The 8501-nt window shown below is 58.3% G+C and overlaps 1 protein-coding gene across 1 annotated transcript in view; it reads right to left on the reverse strand.

The window, feature by feature from the left end:
* The window catches only part of KIRREL3 (kirre like nephrin family adhesion molecule 3), a 395674-nt gene that overhangs the window by 318843 nt on the left and 68330 nt on the right, over nucleotides 1-8501 (reverse strand). The gene's annotated exons all lie outside the window — the stretch shown is intronic.

Raw genomic sequence — 8501 nt, forward strand, 5'->3', positions numbered from 1 at the left:
TCCACCAGTGGGGGTCGCCCGGGCCGTATACTGAGTTAGAGCCGCCGGTCCACACGAGGGGCGCGCCCGCGTCGTATACTGAGTTAGAGCCGTCGGTCCACACGAGGGGTTTGCCCGCGTCGTATACTGAGTCAGAGCCGTCGGTCCACACGAAGGGCGTGCCCGCAGCCTTACAAAGTTGGGCGAGACCTCTGCTGCCATTGGTCCAAGTACCTACCCTCACCGGGCCAGGGTTCTGCCTGACTCACCACAGTTCTCAGTTGGCTGCTGGCTCCCCGGTTACGCTGGCCAGCCCTGTCTCCCTAACGTCGGACATCGCACGGCTTCCCTTCGGAAGGTGCGAGTCGAGTCTTCCGTCCTCGGGGCAGAGCTGCGCCCAACCTTGCCGTGGGTCACGGATGTGGCTAGGACGTTGGCCACTAGGCTGTACTTGATGCCACTTCCAGGCATGAAGGAGGCGTTGAGGTCGGTCCAGATATGGGCTACCCAGGGCTGGCCACGGGGCATCCCCACAGCACACGGTGCGTGAAGACCGATACCGCCGGTCATGTGAGACTTCTAACACGTTCCGTCTTGTCACGGCTGTCCGCCCCGCCTGCGCGGTGTAATCCCGTGACACTGTGCTGGACAGAAGGACGGCGATCCTTGGTTTCCTTAAAGAGGTGAGGCCCGGGCGTCGTCGGAGTGACTTAAAGTCTCAGGGCTTGTCAACGTGAAGGACATCGAATTCAGACCCCCGATTTTTCACATGTGCTCCTCCCGATGGGCACCGCGTTTCTGAAGTGTTAACACACGTAGGAGGGTTATTACAACTCAAATTGACGTGCTCTGCCCAGACTGCCAGGCTGGCGGCCCGGAGTGGGCCACGGAGCCTGGTAGTTCCCGCAGACACTGGAGCCACGGGTCCTCGGACATGCTCTGAGAACTGTCATCAGGGTCGTGGCTTACCCAGAGAAAAGCAATGGAGAGAGATAGCGTTTGGGACTGCCCAGGCGTGACACTCAGCGGTCAGCGAGGAAGAGGGCTGTGCAGCTTAACGCAGAGGCCTCAGCTCTTCGAGGAGCGAAACAAACAAAACGCCCACTAAGTATATCCCGGGGTGTGGGGTTCCGACTTGGGGGGATCCCCTGTAGGAGGAACGTTATCTAGCTACTTCTGAGCAGGGTGGAGGTCCAGACAGGCAGTGGAACTGGGACGCACCCTGGAGGCCACGTGGTCTGATCACCTCATTTCTACATGTGAAAGCAAGACCGGCCTGCCCCGGCACTCTCCCAGCCTGGTCCTCGGCTGCAGGCTGTGATGGGAGGAGGCTGGATCCCCAGCCTGCTTCTCCCACGGCTGCTCCCCGTAAGGACACTGGGCGCCCCCAGAGAACAGACTTCCCCTTGGCCTGTATGCCCGTGTTCCCCGCTGCCTTCTTCACAGTCACCCAGGGGGGGGGGGGGGGGGCTGCCTGGATGTGCAGAGAGGGAAGGTCGGTCCTGACACCCGCTGCCCTAAGGTGGACTTGGCGCCAGTTGCTGCACCAGTTAAGGCAGAAGTGAGTGGACACACGTCGGATGGGCCTACTTGCACGCAGTGTCTGGGATTGGCGAAGTCCCAGGAACCGGAACTAGAGGTAAGGGTGGAGGGGAGGGCAGGGGTGGTTGCTAAGGGGTATAGTGTCTCCAAGCGTGATGAGAAAGTTCCGGGATAGACAGTCCCGGTGGTTGTAGGACACTGTGAGTATACTTAATGCCACTAGGCTGTGCACTTAAAAACGGTTAGAATGTCAAATTTGTTGTTACTTATAATTTACTATAATAAAAAAGTAAAAATGAAAGCCCTACAAACAAAATACTTCCCAGCCTCTTAGCCCCTCAACACGCGGTCTGCCTTCATCGCGGCCCCGTCGGGTTGTGGGTGCTGCGGGCCTGAGCAACGGCGGGTGGGCACAATCCAGTTTCAGCCCAGGCGTGGGGGTGGCTGCCATGACTTCTGGTGGACGGAAACTCACTTTTGTGGTCCTCCACTTACTTTCCAACCTTAGAGATGGCATCGGAGGCAGGGGAAGCTTCTGCAGAACAGGGAGGTAGCGGCTGGGCTCTGCTCGCCCCTCCGACCACTGTGCCCAGCCTCAGGCTGAGCTCCTGGTGGCCGTCGGTCTCCCGTCCCCGCGGTGCGACTGCGCGGCCCACAGGGATTATAGAACCCAGACACTGTGATGCCGCATGCCGGGCCTCCGCGAGCCTCCCGCTGATGTCTGCGTGCCTGCTGCTGCCAGGGCAGCCGGGCTGCGTGTTCTCAGAAACACGAGGCTAGCACATGATGGTGTACCCGCTCTTGGAGAGGGCCAGAGGCGCGCGGTAGGACCCACGCCGTGAGACGGATGGTGCCAAGGCAGGAGAACATGGATTGTTCGCTCTCAGCCACAGCGCCCCTCCCTGCCACGTGTCCAGGGGGCCTTGGCAACGTCCCCGGGGGCTGAGGAGAGCCAGTGAATTGCAAATAAGCAAAGAGACATGATTTAATAGCAGAAGAGAAGAATTTGCCACACCACAAAACTTCGCCTTCATTTGTTTTGACAATCGGCGTCTAATATTTATGACAGTGCTGGGAACGGCCCGAGGAGTTTTAGTGTGAGGAGTGAAGTCTTTGTACATGAGCTGCTTATCCCCCGATGAGGTGATGGCACGCTCGCGGAGGGGACGGGCCACCAGGTCCCAGGTAATAGGTCAGCTCCTGCGCTTCTGCCCAGTTCCTGGCCCCCCAGAAGGCCCGTCACGGGTTAGGTACACGCAGAGAGCTCGGATGCCCTGCCAACCCCTGGCTCCTGAGCTGACGGCCTTGGAGAGCATTGGGCATACATAGAAGGCGGTCTGTCCTAACCCGTGCCACGGCAGACATTAGTAATCGAGTGCAGCACTCTTTTTGAGAATCGTTTCCGACACCGAGCAGGGAGCCACCACCCGGTACTGCCCGGTGAGCAGGGCCTTCCTGCACTGGGCACCTTGAGGAAGAGCAAGACTTGGTGTCACTTCCTGTGATTCCGCGTGGGCGAGTGTGCATTGTCCCAGAATGAAGCACGTGTAACTCTTGCACCAACTCAGGTTTTCATGCCTCCCCAGTGGTCAGGCCTCGGACCGCTGCAGGTGTGGGTATGTCTGTTTCCGAGGGGTGGATGCTCACGGGCCTTGGTAGGGAGAGAGCCCGGTGGCCGGTGTGGTCACTGTTCTTGCCCTGGCCCTAAGGCGGGAGGGTGCCGGCCCTCGGACTGGACACTGATGACAGCCTCACCCTGTCACTTCCTGCTTTCTCGAGCTGCCCCTGAGCAATTAGTCACTCCCGTTAAAGCAGCACGCCAGCTCAGTGAGCCCAGGGCAGTTCAGGGATGGCGGAGAGGGGGGGGGAAAAAAAGTTGGGGGGGTGGGGGGGGGGGGGGGGCTACTTTGGACCTTGGCTGCTGTGGCGTGGTAAGGGGTAACAGTGAGAATAACTGACACCCAGGCCCTCATGTCGGGTCCCCGCAGGCCTGCAGCACATCGTGGGGGCCCCGCTTGCTGCTGGAGCAGGTAACAGCCTACTGATGAGACGGGGCGGGCCTCGTACTGCCGGGCGCACAGTCACCGAGGCCCTGGAGGTCTGGGAGGGAAGCCCTTTCCAGGGGTGCAGAGTAAATGGGGGCGCATGGCCTTGGATTAGAGGTAGAACCGTGTGGAGTGAACCGAGTTCAAGAGAGGGCGGGAGGAGCCGAGGGCAGCTCTGGGGATGTGGAGCGTGCCTGGGCCGGCCCGGGATGGCCAGTGCAGGCACGGGGCCACGACCCGGCGCTTCCCGGAGGCTGCCGGCTTCTTCCCAGGCAGGGACAGCATGGGCGTGGCTGCCCTCACTCGGGAGGCTTGCTGAGTGGTTACGACGGGCCCGCCACGCTGGTAAGTGTGTTTATAAGGTCACGGTCACGCATCGCCTACCGCTATCGCTTAATCTTGACATCGAGCCCAGGATGTGTTCGTCATCCTCCCTACCACATAGGTGCAAGTTTGGAAATATTAAACAGTTCTCCTAAAGTCGGACGGGAAGAAGCTAGACTAGAAATTCGACTCAAACTCACGGTCCTAAACCACGCGTCATGGCCTTTGTATGGCTTCCATGCGTCCTCGCCAACTTTACTCACAAAACGCTCTTTAAAGGCCCACCATTAGGTTGGGGCCAGCAGGTGATATGGTGGCCAAGGCTCAGGATGGTGGCTTGAACATCACGCTAGGCCTGTGTGCGTGGATGCCTAAAACACCAGGAAGAGGCTAGAGAAGAAGGGAGCGCGTGGCCGTCCCCGAGGGGTGGTTTCTCACTTTCCCTTTCACTGTCTCTACTTCTCTGTGGCAAGCCCACGTGCCCCATGGCATGAACCTAAACTAAACTGAACTAAATAAAAGCACCATGAGATGCAGTGGCGGGTCTCGAAGATGAACGCCTGCAAGTAAGAACGCCACCGATGCAGCACGTCCGGGAGCAGACGCCAGCCCTCGCGTGCCCACGGAACCTCGCTGCTCCCAAGTTCAGTGGCCCTGTGCGTGGGGTCCTGGTGCAGGAGCCCCGCGTGCAGAGACCTGCTGACCGCGGTTTGCTTGTGCCCAGTGCCAGAGCCTGTCCTCCCAAAGGACACATCCGGACGCCTGCTTTCCTGCCACGGCCGCCCACGTGCCCTGGCCTCCTCAGGTGTGCTGGAAGCCAGGTGTGCCCACTGCCACCTGCCCTCCCGGCAACTCGGCACCCTTCCTGTCCTCAGACTGAACACACGCCCTTTCTCCTGCCTGAGGGTCCCCTCTGTTTCCGCCCCACGTCCCCGGTCCAGGCCACCATCGCCTCCCACTGCCAGCCCCGCCTGGCTGCTGCCCCTCTCTCAGCTCACCCGCTGACCACACTGCAGAGTGTCTCCCAGCGCTCATGCGGAGTCTCCTCACTCCTGCCTCACCCTTCAGAGGACTCCGGGCCAGCGCCTCGGCCAGTACCAGGCATCTGCCGGAGCTCAGGAAGCATGTGTTCAACAGAAACGGGGCTGGGGTCTAAAGTGGAGTACTCCGGGCCCACGGGGAGTCCAGCACCCCAGAACTCTGTGCATGGCTGCGTGCCCACGGCAGTGAGGGACGCCTTGGCCTCATGCCCCGCCCACAGATGTCCTTCAGCCTCTGTGCACACCTCCCAGGAGTTGGCCCAGAGCAGCGCTGGGAGACCGGGAGGAAGCTTCGCTCTGTCCAAACCCCGCCCTTCCGTGCAAACATGGCCACTCCTGTGCTTGGCCAGCCCCGCGCCTGGCTGCGTGCTCAGCCCTGCCGTCGGCACCCTCACCTTCTCCCACATGCTAGTCAGCGGCTCGGCTCTGGTGTCAGAGGCAGAGCAAAGTCCTTATGACGGCAGCCCACTCCAAGCCATGCGGCATTCAGAGTGGCTTGCTCTGTGTGTACACGCACACGTGTGTACATGTGCACGTGTGTGAGCAGGCGTCCTACGGTGAGTGAAGCAGAGAGGAATAATGTGACAGTCCTCAGGGTGGGGCCTTCGGGGACGAGGGGAGGGTGCAAGCCCTGCTGTCCGGGAGGGACGGCCCCTCTCCGCAGCTCCCTCCTCTCGGTGAGGCCGACCGAGTCTTCTGTCAGCTCAGAGATGGTACTAGAGGACTCTACATGTAACAAGTGCTATGGACTAGTCCTTTTTTACCATTCGTTTACCCTCATACATTTACCTTTCCACAGTTTCCCACTTCTGTAAGCCTAAAACTGCTTTCCTTTGTGTTATGGTTTATATGATGATTTGTTTTTCCAGTGTTTCATGTTTGGGAATTTAGTGTTGAGAGATGGTGAGGCATAGTGGGCAGTGATTGGCTCATGGTGATTGCCTCATAGAGGCAACACTCTCATGAATTTATTAATGGTGTCTCAGAACAGTGAGTTCTAGCTCTCATGAGAAGGGATAAGTTGTGACAGCTGTTAGAAAAGACAGAGCTGTTAGAAGCTCTCTCTCTGTCTCTCTCTCTCTCTCTCCATTGCATCTTCCATTCTTTGTGTTTCCATCAGTTATGTTGTGAGCTGGCCTATGCTAGGCCTACACCTTCAAACATTCTAGCCACCATGATTCTGAGTTAATTAACCCCTATTTTTTATAAACCACTCAGTCTCAGGTATTTCTTTTAGCAGTGCAAAAACTAAGACACTTTGTCTTGTTACTTTTTTAAAATATATTTTTCTTTTTAAAAAATGTTATCTGTATCAGGGCTGGCAGGTGGCGTGGTGGTTAAGGGCACTGGACTCCCACATGGCTGACCATGGTTCAAGTTCTAGACCTGGAGGCTTCCTTTCTCTCTCTCTCTCTCCTCTCTTCTTTCTCTCTCTCTCCTCAAATTAAAATAAATTTAAAAAAAAATAAATCTTAAAAAAATGTTACCTATATAAACCATAGTTCTAAGCTACTGCTTAGAGTTAACCTTTCACTGAGGTTTTAGCCACATAATGTGCACTGAACTCATTGATAAACTTAATTGTTTTTCTCCTATTAATCTATTTTTTGTTACAGAGTCTATCACAAACTATGAACTTATAGAAGTTGAGATAAAATTTTATTTCATCCTCAACAATATGTGACATCAGGGGTTGAATAGACTCCCCAGGAGTGAAATGAAGATATATTTGATGACCAACCATGAAGCAAGAATTCTATCAACAGCATATGGCATTTATGGAACCGAATCATTTGTATCTGCAATTTATATGGAGATGACAGCAGTGAAGTATACCTTCTTTGCAAATTGAAATTCTAACCTCTGAAATGTCTTTTTTTTTTTGATAAGTATGATAGTGTATGCACCTCTCTGGCATTCAGAGTGGCTTGCTCTGTGTGTACACGCACACGTGTGTACATGTGCACGTGTGTGAGCAGGCGTCCTACGGTGAGTGAAGCAGAGAGGAATAATGTGACAGTCCTCAGGGTGGGGCCTTCGGGGACGAGGGGAGGGTGCAAGCCCTGCTGTCCGGGAGGGACGGCCCCTCTCCGCAGCTCCCTCCTCTCGGTGAGGCCGACGTAGGGGAGTCACTAGGGCAGACCCCGTAGAGGCCTGGCCGCTGCACCCCTCTGCCGGTCTGCACCCCACTGCACTGCTGTCATCTGTGTGCCTGGCGGCCCCCTCGCTCTCCCCATGCCTCTGAAGCCCCAGCACGTGTTCTAACAGTGGGAAGGCAGACCCTGCACAGCAGGCTGCAGCCCCGCCCGGACTCCAGAGTGGGGATGGGAGAGCGGCAATGTCTGTGGCCGCGGCACTGTCACAGAGGCCAGCTGAGGAGAACGATGGCTCTCACACGGAGAGGCCGGCCGGAGCTCAGCACCAGGGCAGGCGGGAGGGCAGGTGTGCAGACGGGGAGCTCGCCCTGCCCCTCCCTCTCCTCCCGGGCACGTGTCACCAGCCGCCCACTTCCTTCTACCAGGCCTCGGCCACCAGCATCCCGGAGCCACTGCCAGGGACGCGGCTAAGGGGCCTGATGATCCCGCCTCCTCCTCCTCTCTTTGGGGTGACACTCATTCCCTCCCCTCCCACCGTGTGTCCCCAGACTCGCCTTCCTCCTCACTCCCTGCCCCAGCCAGAGAACAGGGCTCCTGACCGCTGACAGGGGCCCCCCAACAGGCCCTCCATGTCAGGGACGGCACCTGCCAACCCCCAGCAGGGACGAGGTCAAGGGCAGGGACACTCTGGCCCTCTTCACTAACGTCCTTTGTGTGACCCTGGTTGCCCCTGGGCCCCCTGCCTCGGACTCCTCACCCACACTGTCCCCTCAGCTGTGACCCTCCTCCAGCCCCCTCCAGCTGTTCTGGGCTGTGGGAGCTCACAGGAGACACTCCGGAGCTGCTCGCGGCCTGACAACGAGGCAGGTGGAGGGGCCTGGCACTCCCGGCTGGAGTCCGGGACAGCCACCTGTAGCCGTGCGACCTCGGCTACCTCCGTTAGGAAATGTGGTTCCTTTGGAAAGGTGAGGGAAGAACAGCAGCTGGAGGAGGGAGCCGGGTGGACAGGAAGGGCCCGCGTCACCATGGTGCTCACACGCAGGGAGCTGCTCTCTCGCCCGGAGGTGACCAGCCAGCCTTTAGTGCACCCGAGTCGGGCTCCCTGCCCCTTGCTCTGCCCAGGAACTGCAGAGGCTCCTCCGAGAGCCAGGGCCCCGCTGGACCCCAGTTGCCCTGCTCTCCCTTGCCTTCACAGAAGCCCTCATCTGCCCCGGCCCCACCCTGGGGACTCCTGCCAGGGCCCTGTAGGGAGGGTGATGGTGTGACAGCAGCCCCCCGGAACAGGCCGGAAAGGAACTGCAGAGACTCCAGTGGGCACCCTCCCACCCTCGAGGTCAGTGCCACGCGTGGCTGAGTGTCCTGGAGCTCTGACCTTGGGGCGGCTGCTGAGAGCCCACAGGGAACGTGAGAGGCATGATGTCCTGGCCTGGAGCCTTCCTAACCTCTGCACTCCCATCTCAGAAGGAAGCGGAGGG

The sequence above is a fragment of the Tupaia chinensis genome, unplaced genomic scaffold, assembly GCF_000334495.1.
Source record: "Tupaia chinensis unplaced genomic scaffold, TupChi_1.0 Scaffold000037_4, whole genome shotgun sequence".
Taxonomy (NCBI): Eukaryota; Metazoa; Chordata; class Mammalia; order Scandentia; family Tupaiidae; genus Tupaia; species Tupaia belangeri.